At 47.8% G+C, this 13421-nt stretch overlaps 1 long non-coding RNA gene across 1 annotated transcript; it reads right to left on the reverse strand.

The window, feature by feature from the left end:
- Positions 1-8140: 8140 nt before the first annotated feature.
- LOC147973619 (uncharacterized) lies at positions 8141-11677 on the reverse strand. The gene is made up of 3 exons (XR_015603670.1): positions 11378-11677; positions 10104-10175; positions 8141-8454 (listed from the first exon to the last, which is right to left on the reverse strand). It is a non-coding gene; the product is annotated as an uncharacterized LOC147973619 (long non-coding RNA).
- Between the last annotated feature and the right edge of the window lie 1744 nt (positions 11678-13421).

A 13421-nucleotide genomic window follows, 5' to 3' on the forward strand; every position in this document is an offset into this window, starting at 1 on the left:
TCATCTTGCCCTGAAAAGCAAGGTTGTTCTCGAGCTTAGTAACATATCGGTGGTTCGTGATTTTCCGAATATCTTCTCGGAAGTATTACCAGGTTGTCCCCTGACTGTTATGTTGAGCTCGTGATCAAGTTGGTTTTCCTCTAAACCAGCCATTCTCCAAGAATCTGTGTTGGATACCCTGAGCTAGTTGGTTAAGCTAAACAACAACTTGGAGAGTTGGAAGATAAACGCTTGCCTAACTTAGTTCGTTCTATGGGATATCCTTGTGTGCGTGTGTGTTGAAGAGAGATGATATCTTCATCGATTGTTCCTCATGATCGGTTGTTGAATCTATTGTCTTGTCAAAACCTTGATTTGGGTGTGGGCTATCGTCAAATCAAATTAGAACCAACGATGTTCGTAATGTTGTCTTAATTTCGGTTGTCCCTCGAGCATACACCATTATATCTTTGGTCTGACCAATGCTATCACCGTGTTCACATGATGGTCGAAGTCCAGTGATATGGGAATTTCGATGAGTTGCTGTTGAGCCCATCAGCAGCATTTTTTCTCCCCCATGATTCATGTTGAACATTACACTAGTATTGGAAACTTTGTAAGCATTGCCTTCATGTTCTGCTCATGAGGTATACGTTTGGATGAAAGGAGTGACTTCCTCTAATTCACGTGCATTTGATGAAAGTTGCCGCCGTGAATTCGAGAAAGCTTGTTTTTGCTTCCTTCGAAACCATCCCAAGTCAGTCATGCATATGTGCGAAGTATTCTATGGTTTGAAGACTTGCAACCTTCAGCCCATATGTATCCCTAGCACCCCAAGCCACTGATTGATTTTTTCAAGGAGAAGGAGTTCCTTCATAACAACTAGTCATGACTTATGCTAGGACTTCGCTATCCTCAATGATGGTGCCCAACCTAAACTCGGTAGTGTTTATTATAAGACTACTAGGTGGTCATGCTTGTCTAGTACCGCATGTTCACATGTGTGTAGCATAACCAGCTCATGTTTTGGAGCTTGCTATCGTAGTTCATCTCCCGAGAATCCCGCAACGTCATCTCGTCGGTTTGTGTTGCAACCTTTCTTTTCCAGACATGAGTCTGGAATATTCTGACACCAACCAGGTCTGAATCTCAGGAAGATATGATTGTTGGAATGTTCCTCAAGAACTATAATATTGGTCTCCCTGTAACCCGGTAAAGTGGATGTTGTGGCCAACACACCTAACCGAAAGGCTGATTATTATAGTATCTTGATTGAGAAAGTTGGCCACCTCCCCATAAGGATTTTGTAGGATTTATTTCCATAGTTATTCCTTATGGATGCTTGTACTCCCGAAGTCTGACCTTTTACTTGATATTCTAGTTATCAAACCATATCTATTAATGGGTTGCGCTAGCACATCAAGGAGAACATTAGAAGCGGGGTGCTAAATGTCTCTCGGTCGATCATCCAGATTTCGTTCCCTTGGCTTCGCTAAGGTGAAATCTGAGAAAGGGTGTCTTTTTATGCATCTGCATTGTCCATTACTATTTGTCAAGGTAGTAAGATGTGTTGCCAGGATCCTCGACATGGATGTTGGTAGAATCTTGATGAATATGGAAATGCTCAAGTTCTTGAGAGCACGCGCAAGCACTAGGTTTTATCGTTGACGTTAACCGGGATTTGCTTCCAGTTTCCTCGGTTATGTTATAACCTTTTCAAACGGAGGACTCACTCTCGACTGTTGAGTTCTTCCCCAGTTACCAGAATCATTCCCAACATTTGCATTTTGTTCCAGCTTGCACCTCAGTAGTTGTTGTTCAGGATCATCTTCAAAGTGGACATACCATGGGTCCCATCCATTTCCGATGATAAGAAAAATCATCCATTGTGTTGTCTTCAACAAGGTAGTCCACATCATCCATTCTAGTCTCGGTATGCCATCCCTACTTACTCCGCCAAACGATTGCTCGAGATTTTCCCTAGGCTGGTATAGAGAATTTTATTGATCTCTGGATCAAAAGTAATTCTTTTTGCCGCTTAAGGGATGATTCTACGGGTCACCCTCCTCCAAGATGTCTCATTTTGGTGTCATGGCAACTCAATTCCTCGCTATGTTGGCAACCGACCACCACCCTCTTAGGTGTGGAATTGTTTGCCTACCTAGTGTACCTTTGTCATGTGTTGCACTCCATTCCTCTCGCTGTATGCTTCGTGTCTCAGCTCGAGAGTTGTTTCAGCGTCTCGCTCCACGAGTTGATCCTGAGTTGTTCGATCTTCGATAAGATCAATCCTTCTAGAGTTTTTCCTTTCCTCTCATTGTCATGTTAGTTGTAGTTCTCAAAGCAAGACATCTGGATCGTGAAGATTGTGATAGTTATGTGCCCCACTGTCTTCTTACTTCACTTCCTGAATCTCGGGACGAGATTCTTGACTAGTGGGGGTGAGTTGTCACAGCCATAGGAATCTTCTTGTAATTAGTGGCATTGCATCCATGCATCATTTTCAATTTCAATTAATCTTGAAATGGCGATGTTCAAACCCTAGCATCACTTGAATCAAACTAGGTTCAACTAAAATTTGCATTCAATGAAACCAAAATGATCTTTATTGATATTTGGTATTTTTGGCAAGGCTTTGATCCAAACCAAAAATAATGAACATTTTTAAGGATTTATTTTGGGCATTGAATTTAAATCAATATTGTATTTGGATTTGGTTTTATATTCTTAATATATGGAATATAATTTCAGATAACTCTAAAATAATTTATGTGCCTTTGGATATTCCCATTGTGCAATATAAAAATATTCAGAGGGATGTTTTCACTGTTTCCACTTTTGCTGGAATTTAAAAAACAGTGGCAAAGTGATTAAATAAAGGAAAATAGAACCAAAGATTAAAACAGAGGAGAAAACCTACCTGGCCTTACCTGTAGCCGGCCCAGCTGCACCGGCCAGCCCACCAGGGGCAGAGCCGTCTTCAACCTCTGCCTACTAGCAGAGGCGTGTCGACGTGCCGTGCCTGAGCCTCCACCTCCTGCTTCGCGGTGGCAGCCTCCCCGACATCCTCGCGGCGCCACGGAGACGCCCAGAGCCTCCCCTCGTTCTTCCCCCTCCTCTGGCTCCCTCTTCCTCTCTTCCCGTGAGCCCGAGAGCGCGCCGTCGTCGTGGCTATAGGCCACCACCCACCCAACCAGCGCCACCACGAGCTCCGCCACGACTCCGTGGAGCTGCACACTGAGGCACGCGACCGCAGGAGCCCTGCAGCATCGCCACCATCGCCATCTTCATCCTCTGCCCTGACGGCCGCCGTCGTCGATTCGCCGGCTACGGGACCTCCCCGAGCTCGCCGTCCGCACCAGAAGATCCGTTGTGAGGCCTGCAGTCTTTTCCCCCTCCTCCCTTTGTCGCGCTCGCCCTCTAGCCGCTGCCCCACAAGCTCCCGAGCGCCGCCGCCGCCATGGCCGGCCAGCCCTGCGCTCCCGACCTCCCCCGCTCTCCTAAGCAGCAACAACATGCTCACCGCGTCCCTGGGAAGCGAACTTGCCGCACCGTTTGCTCTAGCTCGCACTAGAGCCCCAGACCTGCTCGAGCCCAACTCCGGCCGCCGCTTCTGCCCACCGCTGTCGCCGCAACACGCCGTTCCTGGCAACCCCGCTTGCACCGTTGGATGCGGCCAAGCACCAGCTTTCCAACGGGACCGACCGCGAACGAAACCGTCCCCTGTAGCGCTTCCCACGTCGTCTCCGTCGTCGGTTTTGGTCGCCGCCGGCTGAGCTCCGACGAGGCTGACGTGGCGCCGTCATTAGGGGCTAATCACGCCCTAATTAACCCCCCTTTCTCACTGACAAATGGGCCCCACGCCCTAATTAACCCCAGCTTTATTTCTGCTTATATTAGTCATAACCCCACGGGACCCACGCGTCAGCTTTGACCTTGCTGACGTGGCCTTTGACCGGCCCCACACGTCAGTGACTCATGCCAGCATTGTGTCACCGACCAGTGGACCCCACTGGTCAGGTTTGACCTAGACCGCTGCTTTGACTTGCTGACGCAGGCATGACGCAGTGCTGACGTAATAAGTCATTTCTAGATTAAAAATAGTTCAGAAAATTCTAAAAATTGCCTAAACTTCAAAAATTCATAGTAAATCAACCGTAACTCCAAATGAAATAAATTATATATGAAAAATTATCAGAAAAATTCAAGGAATCCATCTGTACCATTTTCATGCATGTTTGAACAATGTTTGTCCTCTGTTTTGGACAAAACAATTAAAGGGCATTTAAATAATCATATATGGAGTTGGAATTTGAATCTTGTATTCAAACCAACTTCATTTAGATCATAACTAGATGCATTAGCTCAAATCACAGCATATTGCCATGTCATGGTCATGCATCATATTGTCGCATATGCATTGATTGTGTTCCTCTCTTTTGCCGGTGCTTGTCCCCCTTCAGTAGACGACGTTCTGACGATGTGATCGATGACACCGATGAAGAACTATACTATCTTCATAAGTGCCAGGCAAGCAAAACCCCCTTGTTCATTCCGATACAAACCACTCTCTCACTCCTGCTCTCTTTTACTGCATTAGGACAACAACGATTCAACTGTTACATGTTGCGGTAGTTGAACCCCTTTCCTCTGCATGACCTGTCATTACCACAGTAAATAGATGAAACCCACTAGCATGAGTAGGAGTTGTTTGAGCCCTGATGTGCCTACTCATTCATGCTTGTTTGTCATGCCTACTATTGCATAGAGTCGTGTCAGGTCTGGTTCATCGGGGATGAACCGGAGGTGTGTAAACATGTCCTACAGTGTGTGAGCTAGGTGTGTGAACACGATTTGGTAAAGGTAGCGGTGAGAGGCCAAGTAGGAGTACATGGTGGGTTGTCTCATTGAAACCGTTCTTAGGAACTGATTTCTGTGTTTGTGATCCATGAAACCAATGGACCCTCTCGGCTTCTTGATCACCCTTGTCCTCTGTCCAGGAGTTGCAACTAGTTTCTGGTGTTTATAGGATATGTGTTGGCGGCCGTGCGTTGCGCTGACCCTAGGGGTGGGCTATGATGCGGTAGATACACCGTGGCCGGGCATGCCGGGCGCCCGTTTGGTGTCTCGGAACCCTGTACACATCGTTCGGGGCCGTATGTGGAAACCTCGGCCGGACTCCCTGCGGATGGAACCTGGATAGGCGATAAACCTGGACTAGAGACTTGAGTGTTTAGGTAGGCCGTGGTCGACACCCTCGTTGGGCTTCCGCTTGAAGGTTGCCGAGTACATGTCGTGTAAACGGCGGTAAGTGGTGAGATCGTGTGTGAAGAAGTACACCCCTGCAGGGTTAACATCATCTATTCGAATAGTCGTGTCCGCGGTAATGGACTTCTGGGTTGCCTATAACAGTTCATAGACAAGTGAAAGTGGATACTCTAAAACTCGCAAGATAAGTGTGAGTGCTATGGATGGCCTTCTCGTAGGGAGACGGGAGCGAATTCATAGTGGTGTATTGAATGCTGAATATGTGGACTCGTGTGCGCCACCTCAAAAGAGTTACTTACAGTCGTAGTTCAGGTTAGCCACTGAGTTAAAGCTGGCTTGCTGCAGTTAAACTCCACCACCCCCTTTGTTGATACCAATGCATATGTAGTTAGTTCTGATGTAAGTCTTGCTGGGTACATTTGTACTCACGTTTGCTTAATTTATGTTTTGCAGAGAGACTTCAGTCTCGCTAGTAGTTTCGCGTGGACTTCGACGTTTAGCTTGATACCTCAGCTACAATCTTGTGTCCTCGGCAGGATCTGGTAGATAGTCAGGCTTCTCAGCCTTTTTCATTTGTAGATGTCTGTACTCAGACATGTTAAGCTTCCGCATGTGTTTGACTTGTATGCTCTGAATGTTGGGTCATGAGACCCATGTTTGTATTATCTCGCTCCTCTGAGCCTAATGAATACATACTTGAGTTGTAGAGTTATGTTATGATGCCATGTTGTATTTACACATATCGAGCATATTGTGTGTATGACTGAAATGCTTGGTATGTGTGGGATCTGACAATCTAGTTGTTTATCCTTGGCAGCCCCTCTTATGAGGAAATGTAGTCTAGTGCTTCCATGAGCCATAGTAGTCCGCTACAGCCCGGTTCACCGGAGTCCTGTTAGCCCAGCACTACTGCTCAGGACACTTGACTAGCCGGCATGTGTTTCACTTCGTTCCTTTGTCTGTCCCTTCGGGGAAATGTCATGCGGTGACATCCGGAGTCCTGCCTAGCCTGCTACAGCCCGGGTTCCCGGAGTCCTGTTAGCCCAGTGCTACAGCCCGGATTCACACGCTGCTGATCGACACGCTCGATGTGATTGATGTATGCCTGTCCCCATAGGTTAGTGCCGCTTTGGGTTCACGATTAGCCATGTCGGCCCGGGTTCTCTGTCATATGGATGCTAGCGACACTATCATATACGTGAGCCAAAAGGCGCAAATGGTCCTGGGCCATGGTAAGGCGACACCCGTGGGAATACCGTGCGTGAGGCCGCAAAGTGATATGAGGTGTTACCGGCTAGATCGATGTGACTTGGAATCAGGGTCCTGACATATGGTCGGGACCATAACTGCAAGGGACCCAATTTACGATACCAGAAGATTATTCAAATGATTAAATATCCTGGCAAGGAGGTTTCATGATAAGTCCCACACCGTGTCCGTGGGCATGAACACAAGGTTCAGGGTCGACTCCCACTTCTATAATGCTTAACCTTTCATTTTATTTCTCGCTCTTGATGAAGCTGTAGTATTGAAATTTTTATCTGACGAAAAGCCAGTAGAGTATAACCCGCATAACTTTTGAGTTCACACAGATTAGGGAAGGCATAGGTTCAACCCATCGGGGTATCTTAGGAGCATATACCACTAACTTCAGGATTAAAATATACCAGCTCGAAAGCAGAGCATGGTTGACAAAAGTAGATGATAGAATTTACTAAAGGCGTTATGTGTCAGGGCAAAACTCACAAGTTTAATGAATATGAAGGACATTGTCGGAGAATAATCCAACCAAGGATATGGCGGTTCATAAAAGATCTGATGTGAGTATCGATACTCACCCAGAAGAAGAAAGAATGCAAAGGCATCGGGTTATAGATATAATTGGATAACTTCAAAGCTTGAATACAAAGGAATTATGATTTTCAATTCAGAAGATCTGAAGCGAGGCTCTGATCAAAAGATAACTGAGTTGAATCGATACATATCAACAATCAATCAAAGTTTGATTTGACAAGAACAAGCTCATGTTTGGAGTGACATCTGAGCCGAAAGGATGAATGCTACGATCTGATTGAGGATTACGAGCATTCGCTACATATTGGATCAAGGCACTCGAAACGATATTGATAGAGGATGTCAATGAAGATTACTAGAATTATGGAATTAACCATAATGCAAGCAAACAAGAATTTCAGCAACAATATGCTGCTGAGGATTTTCGGAAGATCGAATAGTATTTCAAAGACTTTTGTGAGACATAAGAACAACTGGGGGAAAACAAATCCTCGATAGGTGTGTGGATTAATTTGTCGGTGTATTTAGGCGACAAGGAACTGCAAGGCAGTAGGCACAAAAGGATTCTCGGAACAACGACAAGTATTTCGTGGTATCTTGTAATAACCAGACCAACGGGAGAATGATTGTATGAATGACAAGTGTACGTGGTCATCCATAGGGGTTTATCGATGGAAGGGAATTGCAAAAGCGATGGGCACAAGGGTCTCGACAAAACATCGAAAAGTATCTTCGGAATCTTCTGGTGAAGCAGGCGATCATTGGTAATGTCGGGGCTCTCCAGGAGGAAGTGGGTACGAGAACCTAATGTCAGAGTTAGCAAATTAATTTAACCCGAATACAAGAGAGATCATAGTCCCAGAGTATAAACAAGGAGTAAAAGATCCTAATATGACCCAATGGCGACTTGGACCCGTAAGACACACAGCCATGTTAGTAAAAGTTTTTGAAGTGACTAGACTCAACTTCGACCAAGGAGTTGGAAAGGGGGATCCTATAGGCAGTCGGCTCTGATACCAACTTGTGACGCCCCCGATTTGACCGTACACTAATCATACACGCAAATGTGTACGATCAAGATAAAGGACTCACGGGAAGATATCACAACACAACTCTAGACACAAATTAAAATAATACAAGCTTTATATTACAAGCCAGGGGCCTCGAGGGCTCGAATACATAAGCTCAAATACACAAGAGTCAGCGGAAGCAACAATATCTGAGTACAGACATAAGTTAGACAAGTTTGCCTTAAGAAGGCTAGCACAAAAGCAACAACGATCGAAAAGGCAAGGCCTCCTGCCTGGGAGCCTCCTAACTACTCCTAGTCGTCTACGGTCTTCACTTAGTAGTAGGCATCCTCCGGGTAGTAGTAGTCATCAGTGGCGTCGTCTGGCTCCTGGGATCCGTCATCTGGCCGCAACAATCGGGTATGGGGGAAAAGAAGTAGTAAAGCAACCATGAGTACTCATCCAAAGTACTCCAAGACTTACATCAGATCTAAACTAAGTATGCATCTGTATCAAAGGAATGGGTTGTATATGTGGACTGGGCTGCAGAAATGCCAGAATAGAGTGAAGACCTAGTCCTATCGAAGACTGGCATCTTCTGGAAACCACCATCTTGCAGCAACAGGAGGGAGTAGAGTAGCATAAAGTAAAGTAGTAGTAGTAGTAGTCGTGGTGGTGTGTTATCAACCTCGGCCAGAGATCCTTTCTCGACTCCCTGCGAGAAAGCAATCTCAGAGCCATACTATCCAGTTATCATCTCATATCCAATTCTCATCACCATCCAATTCTCATCACAAGTATCCAATTCTAGTTGTATCGATCGGGATACAACTCCAAGTGTCCGTTACCGTAGGACAGGCTATCGATAGATGTTTTCTTCCCTGCAGGGGTGCACCAACTTACCCACCATGCTCGATTAACTTCAGCCGGACACACTTTCCTGGGTCATGCCCGGCCTCGGCCAAACAATACGCCGCAACCCGACCTAGGATTAATAGAGAGGCCAGCACGCCGGACTAAACCTATGCCCCCAGGGGTCATGGGCCATCTCCCCGAGAACTCCTCCACGTTGCGTGGGCGGCCGGTGAGCAGACCTAGCTACCTCCTTCAACAAGGAAGGTGCTTACGCAGTCCAACCCGGCGTGCGCCGCTCAGTCGCTGACGTCTATTAAGCTTCGGCTGATGTATACGACGCAGAACACCCATACTATGCCCACGTGATGGTTAGTGCTATCAGGCCAGAGGCCCCTCGGATCAAATATCCAAATCGTAGTGGATTAGGAATGCGCGGTAACGAGGAGAGACTCACGATCGATGTGACCCCGTCGCCCCGTCTCGAGTACTTGTGACAAGGGCTAAGAATGCCCGGCCACGCCTCGTAAGTATCTCGTGGGCACCTTCCAAGTCAACCCGACTCCACATCACTCGCTATTAAGCTCGCGCGGGTACCCCTCAGGGCCTACCCGTCTTTAGTAACATGGTTCAGTTGTAAAGTCATAGTAACCATAGTAACTGTGTGTCTAACACCAAGGGAAAAAACAGAGGAATCACCCTCGGTGAATTCCACTCGATGTAATCATCAAGGTGAACGTAAGAGGATTCACCCTCGAGGTTCACACTTGAGGGGTTGCACGACAGAGCCGCATCGGAAGTAGTTAAGGAGGAAATCACCCTCGATGATCACGACCGAATAGCTACACTATAGAGATCTCATCAGGAGTGATGTATGAGGTTCACCCTCGGCACTCGATAGTAACTCTGTAGTGTCGTACAACTAGGGGGGTGATGTGCGGTGTCGGGGCCTGGACGTCGATCACGTTGATCGAGTCATCGAACATAAAGCGAGGCAACATGGGACAAGGTGGGGTCACAGATGGATCTCTAACCAACCTATAATAAGCAGTTTAGGATAAGCAGGTAAGGTATGAAAGCAGGTAACAACAACAGGCTATGCATCAGAGTAGGATCATACAGAAAGCAGTAGCAGTTCTAATGCAAGCATGAGAGGGAAAGAAATGCGCGATATCGGAATGCTCAAGGGGGTTTGCTTGCCTGGTTGCTCAGACAAGAAGGAAGGTTCGTCGGTGACGTAGTCGATCACAGCGGCATCATCGGTCTCGGGGTCTACCGGAGAAGAAGAGGGGGGAGAAACAGTAAATACGGGGCAAACAAGCATCACAAAATATATATAACAAGGTAAAACGCGGCGCCGGGTGTGAGCTAACGCTAACGCAGTACTAGGTGATACTGGCGAAGGGGGGAAACATCCGGGAAAGTTTTCCCGGAGTTAGTCATTTTCGGACAGATGAAACGGAGGGGGACAGTTGCAGGTTTGCTATGCTAGGGACGTGTGGCGGACAAACAGGTTGCGTATCCGGATTCGTCTCGTCGTTCTGAGCAACTTTCATGTACAAAGTTTTTCCATCCGAGCTACGGTTTATTTAAGATGATTTTCTAAAGTTTTAGCAATATTCTGAAATTATTACTAATTCGAAAATAAAGGTTAAAATGCTATGTGCACCCAGCACAGTGTACACAAAAGTGTACCCAGTGGTTGACAGGTGGGCCAGGGGGTCCCAATTGACCAGTCAACGTTTGATTGGTCAAAAGGGGTGGGCTCCCCCTGTCATAGACACTGTTTAGTTAAACCGTATTAGATTATCAAATCTAGTTAATTAGGTTATTAAGCAGGTTTATTAAGTTAATTAATTACATTACTAATTAATTAATTAATTTTAACTTTTTCTCTTCTATCTTTTTTCAAAAGAATAACCAGGGGCGTGGGCCCCCCTAGCAGTGTCACACGGGCCAGCGGGGCGAGCTACCAGGCATTGGGCGCGGGCGCCATGCCCGGGCGAGGTCAGCGGGGGCACCGGCGCGGCCAGGGGGCACGGCAGCGGCCATGACCGGCCGGAGAAGGCGCGGCGGCGGGGGTGTGGCGAGGCGCGCGGGCATGGGCGTAACGGGCGACGGGCGCCCGTAGCTTGCCCGGGGCGGGTCGTGGTCATGGCCACGGCCGACGGAGGTGGGGCGAGCGGCGAGCACCGTGCGGGGCCGCGGTGGAGCAGCAGCCAGAGTAGCAGCCGCGACAGCACAGCAGCGCGGGTGAGCACGGTGGGTCGAAGCGGGGCGCAGGCACGGATGCGGGTAGCAAGCGGGGTTCGGCGCAGGTGGGTGCGGGGGGCGTGCCTGGGCGCGGCTAGGGAACACCGCGGGTGCGTGCGAGAGCAGGGGCTCCAGCGGACTGGCCATGGCGGACGTAATGTGGGGACGGCGGCTAAACGGCGACAAACCAACGGAGATGAAGGGGAACGGGTGCGGCTCACCCCGAGGAGGCCATGGACAAGCTCGGCGAGGTTGGGGAGGCGCTGAGGGAGATCGACCGGAAATGGAGACGACGGCCGCCGGGAAGAAGCAGTCGGTGTCGAGGTTGTAGTGGCTCGGGTCTCGATCCGTTGCTTGCAGTCGACGAGGACGGGGCAGGCGAAGCAGTTGGGCATGGCAGCGCTAGTTAGCGGCGGCGCGAGGACAATGGTCGGGAGAGGCGGCGCTCGGCGCCGGCTAGTTGCAGCCTTCGGGTGCAGGCGCGTCAGGGGGAGGGAGACCGAACAGATGCGCCCCCCCCCCCCCCCCCCCCCCCCCGTGCGTATGTGTGTGTGTGATGGGTGACGGCGCGAGGGAACGAGGGAGAGTGGGGGGAGTGGGGAACGAGGAGTGGGGGTCGTGCGGGGTTAGGGTTACGGGGAGGGAGTGGCCTAATAGTCTAGGGGAGCGGGAGAGTGGGCCGGCCTGTGGTGTGGCCGACTGGGCCGGCGGGGTCGAGGCCCAGTGGGGAAATGGGGGGTCTGGGGCCTTTTCTCTCTCTCTCTTTTCCTTTTCTTTTAGTTTTTCTTTTCTGGAAATCAAAAAGCTATTGCTTGCAATTATTCCAAGCACCAAATGACTCTTGTAAAATGTGCCACATGCCACAATAATTACTTTGCAATATTGTGAAGTTGCACAAAAATTGTTTTGAGCATTTGGAAATGTTTAAGAACTTTTAGAAATTGAAAAGGCCAAATTAAATTGTTGTTGGACCACTCAAATAATTTCCAGGAGCATTTTTGGAATCCAAAAGAGGTAGGTTTCATCATGACAAATACTTAGAGAATATTTGCCATAGTGTGAACTATTTTATTTGCATGAAAGAAGAAGCAAATATTTGACATGCAATTAGAATTTAAATTTGAAGCAGATTTTGGACAAGTGGCATTTTGGCATGATGATCATGATGACATGACCTTCATTAAGGGGAGATTACTGTAGTGTGATGCTGGGGATGTTACATATTACACTATCATGTAAAGTACAAGTGTGTTGTTGCGGGGAGCACAAGTTTGTTAGCTTTCAGAGTACAAGTTGCATATGAAAAAAGGTCATTAAAATCTATTAGCGATTAGGTATAGCTATAGAGATATCGATAGGATTTCTCATGCCCTCCGTCAGCGCCGCCGCCGCCAGTCTATCTCGTCTTCTGTGGTCTTAGGGCCATGGAACCGTGGTGGATCCAGGCCCTTGCTGGCCGTGGGGGGGTGTTTCTGTCCTACGCCGAGAGGTGAGGCGGTGACGGCTCTCTGAAGATGGAATAATGTCTTCCCAGCCTAGCCCCCATCCCAGTAGTGTTTCTAGCATCGTTGGAGGGCATGGGGAGGTTTGTCCCCGGCGGATTTCGTGGGATTGGGTCGACGTTTGCTTCGATGGATCCATGTGGATCCAATCTTTGTTCGTATGTGTTCTTGTGTGTACAAGTTGGTTCTTTCTGATCTACGCATCTCTTCATCATCGGCGGTTGCTGCCCTTGTGTACTGGTCCTATGGGGACTTAGCACGACGACTTCACGACTGCCTACTACAACGAGGTTTGACCGGCTCCGTTGACGGAGGGGCGATGACGATGACTCACCTTTGACTCGCTCCAGTGCTTTTAGTTGTCGCTAGGTGGTCTAATGACCTAGATTTTTTTTTACTTTTGGTGTTCTTTGTACTACTTTGACAATTGATGAATAGATTAGAAGTTTTTCTCACAAAAAAGGGGTCTAGTCTCGTAGATCTCAACACGATGAGCACAACGACAAAAATGGTTTGTAATTTAATTTAGACACGTGGTTTGAGAGATATTTTCATTTACAATTTAGGGCTCATAAAAAGCACTTAAAAATCACCCCAAACCCACCAATACTCTATCATGGTGATTAGTGATTACTCCTTAATTGTGGAAAACTTTATTAGACTGTAAGCATATGTAACTCTTGGCCGTACCATTATTGTAACAAATAGTCCATATTGCCTTTGTTCGCATCCAACATACTATGCGTCATGTATGCATCGGTCA

The sequence above is a fragment of the Triticum urartu genome, chromosome 5A (genome assembly GCF_056163025.1).
Source record: "Triticum urartu cultivar PI428250 chromosome 5A, HENAU_Tu73, whole genome shotgun sequence".
Classification (NCBI taxonomy): domain Eukaryota; kingdom Viridiplantae; phylum Streptophyta; class Magnoliopsida; order Poales; family Poaceae; genus Triticum; species Triticum urartu.